We start from the raw sequence: 11,196 nt of genomic DNA, 5'->3' as shown, positions 1-11,196 counted from the left end.
AAAAGAGGGACATTAAGGGAGGGGGCAAAAATGGACCAATGGGAAGCGGTGGAAGAAGTGTGCAAGCAACAATTACTGTCCTAAGAAAGTGCCAAATACGGGTTCGAGGAATGCACTGACATCACATCTCCCGGGCATGCCCGGCCGGAACGAACGTCTTTTTCGTCTACGAACGTAGGCCAGGCGGTACTCGGCTCTCCTCTGACAACTGAAGCCAAAATGCATGCTCCCAAGCCGGCAGTACGATTTGATCTGCCGTCCGAAACATCAAAAATCGAGTATTAGACGATTATACAAGACAGCATCCTGCGTATCCGAAGACTCCATTGGCTCCGTTATGTCACATGACCACTGTCTTGGTCACATGGCAGGGAAAAGAGGAAGTTGTCGCCTGAAAGCAGCATGTTACAGGGCACCGTGCGTTTGTTATGTCGCTCCCTTATAGGACTAAGGGCTTGGCGGGTGGAGGCAATCTCGGGTGGTCTCGTAGTTCCACAGCGGGCAGTCCGTAGCAGGAATATTGCATCCTGCTGCAGACATACGTCATTGCTGTGTGTGTAGATAAATGGAGCAAACATGGCACGTCCAGGGACAGCAGGAAAGGGTCCTTTCTCATGGCTGCCACAGGTGAGCCGGTCCCTTGCTGAGGTTTGGGGGCAGTCTGTTGCGGTAAGCCATGCTACTGGCTTGTTCTTTGTATTCCCGACTCTTTGCCTGTGATATTCACTTCATAATCGAGTAATTGTTACAGTTTATTGAAATGAAGCAAACACAAATTTTACACTTCATAGTAAAAATATGTAAATGTTGAGTTAACATCCCCCCCCCCCCCAAAAAAAAGCTAATGGTAATTTTGTTTAAATTGTGTGGCTGAGGAAGAGTTACGTAATTCAAACTGCTGGTAGATTCGTAGGTGTTAATGTTAAAATGTGAATTTCCATTGATTTAAATAAACAATACAAAACATCAAAGTGAGTAAAGTTTTTTTTTATTTTTTTTTTCTGCATCTAGTGAGAAATACAAGTAGAGCTTACCTTCTGCCCTCTGCCGACACCACTGGTTGAAACTGGTTTCAGTGGCAGCTTTTTGTGGTTGTGAAAGGCATTGGGAGCTAATTGAGAGAAGTCATTTATGTAAACTATTTTAAACATTGCCTAATCCTGTGTCAAACCATCAAAAAATATATCCGGGGTTTGGTTGCTCTTTACCCGTTGTAAAGCTTATTGATGGCAAAATAACCCCTATTAATGATTGAGCTGCAGTGTTGCTTGTGCTTTTATTGCAAGTACAAAAGCATTCAAAAATAATACAGTCCTACGAATCTCAGTTTTGATATTTGCAACAAGGAAGAATTTTCTGACTCGGCTGTGGATTGTGTTGAGAGAAGGCACATGGGCCATACCAGAGTTGGCTGGAACCCCTTCTATTAATTAGGGTTTAGGTCCTCTCAAGAATCAGGATGGGCTCCTTTGAGAACTTGATGTCTCTAGTGACTCTAATGCACCTATTGGCTCACCCACCATTTGGTTAGCACCAAATAATCATATCTTAGTGATAGAATGATGTTCACTTGCTTGTAGTTAGACCTTTACATTTTTCTATTCTTGTATTTCTCTTCTTCTAGTATTTTCCCTGTTTTCTAAACTTCTTGGCAATAAAGAAGAGGAAGAGATTACCGAATCAGAAGAAAGAATAATATATCTTTTAAAGAAAGCCAAGGTACTGTACAAAGAAATGTAAAGAAGAAAAAAAAAAGGCAGGCAATGGCAAACGGTGATTTTATGTAATGTTATTAAATGTGTCCAAATTCCAATGTGTGCCTTGCTGCTTTAGTTATTCTAATGGTTATATCTGTGTGTGCATATCAGTCCCAGGGCTATTTTACAATATGTGGGTTTCATTAAGATTCTTCCCTGTTTGATGTACACACACAAATTACACATCTTTTTTTGGAGAACACATAGGGCTTTTGTTTGAAACCATATAAAAAGGCAATTTTCTTAGGCTTTCTTCTACATTTTAGATGTGGAACCGAATTTATTTTCATTAACATCCCCTGATTACAAACATACCCTCCATAACCTATAGGGTAGTATTTTTAGTAGTTATGGCTTAATGGGTTTGGGGGTAGTTTACATGTAGAACTAAGGCAATGGGATGTAAGAGTTTTTATTTTTATAATTGTTATTTTTTTGCACTGCCATCAGTGCAATATGGATAGAGATCACTCTAGGGACCTCTCTGACATGTCACAGGGACATCGCTTAGCTCACTTTATTGTTTGTTTTTTTTATTTAATTTTTGTAATTTATTTTTCAAATATATTTTTTTTTTACATTTCCCCCCACTTCCCTCACCTTCTTCCCTTCGATCCCCCTGAATTGATCACACTGTAATCACTAAGGAATTATCCTTGGACTTGCATTAGACATTGCAATATGTGTGATGAGCCAGTAGACAGACCCTGCAGGGGATATCCTGTCCTCTGATGACATCAGCAATTATTGGGCATTCCTTATGTAACGGCTTACTGTTGCTCCACAGGCAGCCATTACAAACAGTCATTAGGAACCCAGCACTGCTGACGGGGGAGTCCAGGCTGTCAAAAGACCGCCGTTGAAAGAAACTCTTTAAACTCTTTCAATGCTGAGGTTCCATTGGAGCACAGCATTGACTGATATTTAGTCCCCACAAGCTTGTGGGGACAAATGTTAACCCCTGCAATGCCACGAATACGCATTGAAGGGGTTAACGCTGCACTGTCGCACTCATGGAGCGATCGGGCAGCGGGGGAGGGTTGGGGCTGGTCTCCACACTCATGTGGAGACCGAAGAACCCTCTCCCCCTGTCCCTGAAGCTGCCTCTGGCAGCTGGGACGCAATTGCTGGTCTATAGACCAGCCATTGCAGGGGGAGTCTCTCTGATGACTGATGTAGGCTTCCGTGCCTACAGGAGTCATCACAGGGCTTGTGGGGGCTCGTTACAAAACGGGAATTAACCCCTAAAATGCCACGATCGCGGCATTGAAGGGGTTAACGCTGCACTTTCGCTCTCATGGAGCAATCAACACTCAACCAGCTTCCCTGGAACTGCTTGTGGCAGCTGAAAACGCGATTGCTGGCTTTCCTGCAACCACGTTTTCAGCCTACAGGATCTGTCCGTGGGAGTGATTTTTTTTGTGGCTGTAACAGGCTGACAAACACCTAGTCGCCAGGACAAAATTCTCTGTCGACCTGGCGCCTGGGATTTGTCGAGCCCTGTCCTAAGAGGCTTTATTAAATGTACATCCATTGGGGACTGAAGGGAGTTAATAAGGAAAGTACCTGATAAGTGTGGAGCATGAAGTGTGCTTCAGACAAGTTGTCATTGGTAACATGCTTGTTAAAAGAACAAATGAGCGGTTGCACATCCAGGAGGAAGCCGAAATGAAGGCAGCAATCAACGTGATAGTCAAAAATGAAAAACTTTATTCACGTCCTTGACAACAATAAAAAAGGCTTCTGTAGGGTCACACCTCACGCTTGACTCGTTTAGCACTAGCGTGCTTATTCCAAAGCAGTGCTTGTTAAGCCTGAGAATGAAGAGCTCCTGCCATGGACATCATCGTCTTTTTGGAGAAGTTCGCAGTCCTATTCTGTGCCAATCTGAATGTTAATACAGGGGTCAGTAATGGAATGAAATGGAAGAAAGACTTATGTTCATTTTGGCTTTATCCTAGAACCACTGAAATTGAAATGCCACCACAGTAATTACAGGTGCACAGAATGTCACTTTTGTAATTTTGAGTAAACCTCAATAACTGCTGTGTTGTCCCACACTCCTGCCCATGTCAAAATTAGATATCATAGTGAATGCAACATATGAAGGTCACGGATCACATAAGTGATGTTTTTTCAATGCTTCGTTCACTTATGTTATTGTCGAACATCTGACAGCCCCAATGTAAAATGTACATGCGCTGGTTAACACTGAAAAGAGGATCTGTAAAGGTAAATAATGCATAATTCAGTGGTAATATTTTGATAACATAGACTTTAAGAAACTGTTACTAAACTATATATGTTTGTGTTGCGTGGTAATTGAAATCTCATGTTTCTTATCCTTAGTTGAGCATTATGAAAAGTGAGATGGATGAAGCAGAGGAGATCCTCCATCAGGCACTTTATTTGGCCCAGGAGTCAGACAGCAAGAGAGGGATCATCTATACTTATGACCTGGTAATTGTGTGCAGCTCACGTAGAAACTGGATTTTTTGCCCCTTAAAACTTGTGTGAATGTATGAGCAGTATTAATTCCGCAAGATGTTTTGAACAAGATATTAGTTATGTATTTGAATAGAAGAATAGATTTAGGGCTGCAACTATTATTTTCATAATCGATTAGTTGGCTGATTATTTTTTTTCGATTTATTGGACTAAAAGAAATACAAATTTTTTGTTTATTTAAAATAATGTAAGGAACAAACTGGGTGTTAAAACAAACATCAGAATAAAAAACCGATCACATGACCGAAAGGTCATGTGATCATAGAAGCCCCAGCGGAAGTGAAGGGCAGTAGCGGAGGTTGTCTGTGCGCATCACGCAGGCATTCATCAGCTGTCAGAGAGGAGGATCCCCCGCAGCTCTGATGGGAACCTGTATCCCTCTGGTACCCTTCACTTCCACTGGGGCTTCTATGGTGGAGCACCAGAAGGTCATGTCACGCCGGCACTCAGTCATAGAAGCACCAGCGGAAGTGAAGGGCAGTAGCCGAGGTTGTTTGCGCGCATTGTGCAGATGCCCCCCGGCTTCTATTTGAGGTCGGATTCAACTAATCGATAATGAAATTTATAAAGATTGAATTTCTCTTTTTTCTGGTTTATTTACATATGCTAACTAAACTGAAATTTTCATTGAACTGCCTTTTCTGGGATGTAATTGGTTAGCAGACTCAAATATAGGTACCATGATAAAGGAGGCTCAAACAGGTTTATCCAGAATATCCTTGGTGAAAATGTTTAAATTGTGGCAGCCCAGTGCTGTTTCTCCCTGGTAATATGGAGATTTTAGATTCTTTATACTCCATTCTGATTAAGAAGTTATCCAAACTTGCTGCATTAAAATGTGTTTATTTTTATACTTCCAGATGGCCAACTTGGCTTTTCTCAGGGGCCAGCTTGACAATGTGAGTACAAATATAAAATTAATTATGGTAAAATTAAAACATACCTAAAATGTACATCATGCTATGAAATAATGGGTTTTACAGCTAAATTCAGCAACGGTATCAATACACAGTAATAGTGTATTAGTGTACAATAGTAACCAGATTGGTTCAGTGGTTTCCAAAAACCCCAGCATTTTAGGTGCAAAGAGCAAAAGATGATTTATCACATGTACAATTATGTAGTTGTTTTACTTTGCGTATCACTTTTATTCTTCGATGCAGTTTGTTTTGGCTTTTCTGAACCTAACTAGATGTGTGATGCTAAGCTGTGAATAAAGGAAGACATATTGGTCCAACTTCTGTTTGATTTATTCAGTTCCAGATCTCAGGATTGCTTTTTGGAATTTTTTGAATTGTTTTATCGTTTTATACAGTACCAGAAAATTTGGAGATGTTAAGATATTTGTGCATTGCAGATTAGATGTTGCAGCATACAGATATTACCGTTCACTATAACTAAGAGTCCCAAACCCTGAAAACACTTCTAGCCTGTTATCCCTTCTCTACCAAACATTATAGTAGGCACTATACATTGTACAGCTGTTACTTCTAGACTCTTCCACTTCACAATAATAGAGCAGTGGACCGACTGACTTGTGGCAAAGGTGGCATCCTATAACAGTGTAACATTTAATGTCACTGAGCTCTTCAGTACGACCCATTCTACTGCCAGTGTCGAGATGGCTGCCTATGTGTTTGATTTTATACACCTGTTAGTAAAGACCTGTTAATTTGGCATGTATTAAAAGGAGTATTCACTGGGACTCACGGGAGGAAGATATTATTCTGCTTCTTTACAGTTCCATGGTGAGACCCTACTTTGAATATGCAGTTCAATTCTGGGTGCCTTTTCTTTAAAAAGGCATTATGGAACTAGAGAAAGTTCAGAAGAGGGCTACAAAACTAATAAGGGGAATGGAAAGTTTTAGTTATCAAGAAAGGCTAAAAAAAAGTTACATTTAAACACGGGGAAAAAAGCGTCTTAGAGGGGATGTGGTATTATATAAATACGTACAAGGCCCATACAAAGGGCTTTCTAAAGAGCTGTTCATTAATAGAACATTACAAACGACAAGAGGTCAGCAGAGGGAATTTTTTTGCCGTAAGGACAATAAAAGTATGGAATTCACTGCCTGAAAAGGTGGTGCTAACAAATAGATTAGACACAGGGGCCTGGATACTTTTTAATGAAGCAGAACCTAGAGGGCAATGTATGATAGTATAGGAATTAATCTTTATTTAGTGCTTGTTGATCCAAGGAGACATCTGATTTAAAGCCATTTGGAGTAAAGAAGGATTTTTTCCCCATTGAAAGCACAAATCGAAATTGATGACATAAGTTTTTTTTGCCTTCTTTTGGATCTACAGCGGTAAACAAGGAATAGGAAAAGGGTTGAGCTTGATGAACACAAGTCTTTTCTCAACCTAAACTACTATAAAAAAAAGTGTGCTCTCTATACTTATACTATAATTAGGAACAGTCTATAGGTAATAGTGTTTTGATTGTATTGGTGGGCACTAAATCTGTTTCCTGCTTCATGTAGGAAAAGGAGGGGAGACGAATCCTCTAGAAATACCTTTTAGAAAGTATCAAATTAGCTCACAACCAAGCCTGTGTGTGCCACGCTAAACCACATTTAAATACAGTGTTTTATACAGTTAATACAATGTGGTACTGAAGAACTAGGCTTTGTTTCATATGGTTTCCGTATTTGCTCAATTATAAGACGACCCTGATTATAAGATGGCCCCTCAAAATTATTATTATTAATTCACATGTAAACTATTTGTCATACTTAATAACTATGATTGAGAAAATTTTTTTGCTTTTATTTCTTTTTATTTGCCACTCCGCCCCCATATATGCACGTCTGCCCCCAGATATGCCTTATATGCCACTCTGCCCCCCAGAAATGCCTTATACCCCCTATATGCCACTCTGCTTCCATAATAAGCCACTCTACCCTCAGATATGCCTTATACCTCCTATATGCCACTCTGCCTCCCTGACATGAATTTTAACCCCCTATTTGCCACTCTGCCTCCCAGATATGCCTTATATACCCCTAAATGCTACTCTGCCTCCAGAAATCCCTTCTACCCCCATATGCCACTCTGCCTCCCTGATATTTCTTTTAACTCCCTATATGCCACTCTGCCTCCAGAAAGACCTTATACACCCCATATTGCCACTCTTACCATCCACCAACTTACCAGTGCATCCCTAGACTTGTCCCCTGTGCTTCACATTCCTTGGTGTGTAGTGGGGGCAGCCGATGGAGGTCCGCACGATGCACCCCCGCCGGGGCTTTTATGACCGAGTACCAGAAGGTCATGTGATGCCATCGCTCCGCCATAGAAGCCCCAGAGGAAGTGCCAGCAGCAGCGGAGGTTGTCTGCACACATCGCACAGGCGTCCACTGGCTGCCAGAGAGAAGGGGGATCTGGATCTTAGTCTTGTAGTCAGACCTCTATTTGAGGTCGGATTATAAGACAACCTCAAATATAAGACTATGGTTATTTGCTCTGAAAAAACCTTGTCTTATAATCGAGCAAATACGGTATATATCTTTCGAGAGACCATACTCAAACATCATGGACTTCATAAAATTAAAAATATTTTTCTTAAAGTCAGAAAAGCTTTTCAAGGCAGCAATGACCTACATGCTTGATGGAGGTGTTAAACAGGTATGCCCAATTTAATTTCTCTTTCTAGCAAGATCATTATTATCCTTCAGATGTTTTGATACGTTTGTGTTGTTTCCAGGATGATAACTCTTTCATTGAGATATCACTGAAGTTGGCCTGTATCTATGCAGAGCAAAACAAGTAAGTAATAGTAGCCAGCCATCTATATACTAAGAGGCCATAATAGAATTGTATTCCAGCCTTTTATGGTGAAAACAAACTTGGATTTCCTTTTCATGTCTCAGAAATGAACTGGCTGTGGCCGGATACCAATTCTGTATCCTGAGTCTTAAGGAGAAGATAGAGAGGGAGGACGGAATGCTGGATCTACCAGGTCAGACCTCTGTCCATCACATACAGTTCAATGTACATCTCTCAGTTTGTAAGACTTGTCCTGTTTCCCCTAACAGCAGAGGAAACGTCCAACACTCGTCTACTCCTGGGTCTCTGTCTGGATTCGTATGGACTTACCTAATGAGCATTGCACAATTTGCAGAAGCACAAGGAATGTATGAAAAAGCTCTGCAGATCTGTAAGGAGGAGCAGGGGGAGCTGCACCCACAGGTGAACAAGGAAAGCAACCAGTGCAATGCAGAGCCTTCACTATATGTTAAATAATACATAGAACAAACTGTACATTTATTTGTAACTATTAACTGTGTTTTTCCTCTGGTTTTCATGACCATTTTTCTGTTGTGTGTTTTTTGTAGACTGTGACCTTGATGAATGATTTGGCAACTGTGTTGGCTGCACAGGGCTTCCACAATGAGGCATGTGACTATGTGAGCCAAGCTTTTGAGCTGGCAAAAAAAACAGATCATCCTGATCAACATGTGGTGCTCAGTAACCTGGCCATGATTCTTATGGAGAAAGGTAAGGTTTCTGTACTTCCCTTGAACAAACAAGTGGGGAACGAAGGTATCTGAGTATTTCAATAAAAATGCATTTAATGCAGCTTAAGTTCCCCAACCCAAATGAGAAGTGAAAGTGTGAAGGGCATGTATTCTGCCAACTGCCTTTGTTGTTAAATACTTTTGCTTCTTACTTTCACTTCCACTGAGAATTCTGCTTACTGAACAGCCACCACAATCTACATAATCATCACCACTTTGTAATACTGGTTTTTTTTCTATGTTCTCACGGCCACCCTTCTGGCATTGAAATCCGAGTCGTCTTCTGAATGATTTTGAATATATAAACATTAAAACAAATTAGGTGTTTACTAAACCGTAGGTTTGTAGTTTACTAACAGTCAAAACACTAACTTCACAAATTCACTTATTCGTTAAAAGCAAGTTGGTTAGTACGTTTTTTCAACTTATGTATTATTATAAACTAAAAATTCTGCGTTATAATAGTCTGTATCTTAACTCTGGTGAACACTTCTTCACATGCAGAAAAGACCTGTGTGGTTTTAGCAAAACCTTTTTTTTATCTATGCTTGTCTAGTTTTAATGAATTAAAGTTTATGTATCATTTGCATAAATTGGTTCTCAGGAGCAGATCACTTAGCTGCAGCAGAAAAGAATTTGAAGGAAGCTCTGAAGATTGCTGAGGAGAAAAAGGACTTTGCTTCTATTAAATATATCCAAGAGGAACTGTTTGAACTTGACAGGAGGAAGAAACGCAGTTGAGATGATCCAAAGATTGCATTTTTAAGATTGTATTTAAATACAGCTACATGTTCCATTGCAAAAATTATTTCTAGTTTTTCCGAGCTTTACTCCATGTGCGTACTTTTTTTGTCATCTGATGAGTTTGACAGATGGAGACAGCACCACCAGTGGTTAAAGGTTTTGCACAAGCACCATTTCTTTGTGCTCAGAACATTTCTATAATTTAAAAAAGTATGCTGTTCCATGACCTTAACTTTTCATAATTCATATTAGCTTTCTATATTTTTGTTTGCATACTGAAATAACCTAAAACTGGTATTTAATGATTTAAATATTCTGTATACATTTAGCCATACCATTTTTCATTTAATTAATGTGGAACTTCCATAATTTTATCCTACTATTTATAGGTTCATGGGTACTTAAGTGAAATGGAAATAAGTAATAGTTTCTCTTCATGCAGTTTTTCAGACAAATATTATGTACATGTTCCTTACAAAACCATATGAATGCATGGTGGTAATTACCCAATAATGCTGAAGCACCTATACTTAATACCTGTCACTGTAAGAGGTACTGTACCCAACAGATTTCCTGCTAAGATTTCTCTCCCCTCTCTCTCCTTTATCTCATATGATTTAGGTTATGGAGTAGCCAGGGCTGCAATCCTTTAAGAGATAGAGTACAGCACATTACATGATATATTAACACTCAATATGGATGACAGCTATGGAGGGGGCACCCAATATCAATACACCACTTACTTTAGATTTTATTTTTAATTACAAAATGCTTTATTTAATGCCAAACATAATTTCTCACTGAAATAGACAAAACTTTAAAAAATTAAGCGTGCTCCTCCAATAGACAATAGACATGACATCACAAATTACATCATCAATAAGATAGTGATGACATTAAAAAGGTATTTCACTGAAGTGTGTCTGTTGTAAGTGGTATCTTGCTCCAGTGTTTTCTTGTGTTTGTCAGTTTCCTGGGTTATGTTTTCTTGCAAGGTGTATTTGTTGTGTTGCAGTTCGTACTGTTTTTGTTTTGTTTTCGTGCAGTGTGTTTGAGTTTGAGTTTTTTTCCCCCAGTGACTACTATATACATCATATGACCAAATGTATGTGGACACCCCTCCTAATTATTTACTTTAGGGGTTTCAGCCATATCAACGGCTAATGGGTGTATAAAATCAAGCACATAGGGACACCATCCCCATAGACACACATTGCCAGTAGAATGGGTTCATCTTTGCAAATCGAATCGTGAGATTTTTTAAGTGCATTATCTCCCCTGGAAATATATAAGAAGAGTTGATGAACCCCCCAAAGACCGATGCACCAGAAAAATCCAATGCTGCCTTTGCGCAAGGATATTAGACAGTGCAGACATCTCTTTGGGACTGGCTCCAGTGAAGAAACTGGATATCTCTCTACACTACTCACAGAGAGCATTTAAATGAAAGCAACAAAGAAGATGCACACTGTAAAAACCTCTGCACACGTGCGCCGTACACCTACAAAAGAAGAACTTTTTTCAAAAGCTTCTAGATTTCTTCCTGTGCTGCAGGATTAGCTGAGAGTAGTTACCATCGGTGATCTGGAACAAATCATCTTGATCGAATCACCCTCTGCTCTCCTTTGCAAAGCTTCCACTTATTTGTTCAAATAATTGTAAATA

General features: G+C 39.8%; 1 pseudogene; it reads left to right on the top strand.

Annotated features, from left to right (window-relative positions):
• Positions 1-557: 557 nt before the first annotated feature.
• On the top strand, positions 558-9,968 carry LOC128474500 (tetratricopeptide repeat protein 19, mitochondrial-like; annotated as a pseudogene).
• Positions 9,969-11,196: the final 1,228 nt, after the last annotated feature.

This window comes from Spea bombifrons, chromosome 2, assembly GCF_027358695.1.
Source record: "Spea bombifrons isolate aSpeBom1 chromosome 2, aSpeBom1.2.pri, whole genome shotgun sequence".
Classification (NCBI taxonomy): Eukaryota; Metazoa; Chordata; class Amphibia; order Anura; family Pelobatidae; genus Spea; species Spea bombifrons.
This window is presented reverse-complemented; position numbering and strand designations above follow the sequence as displayed.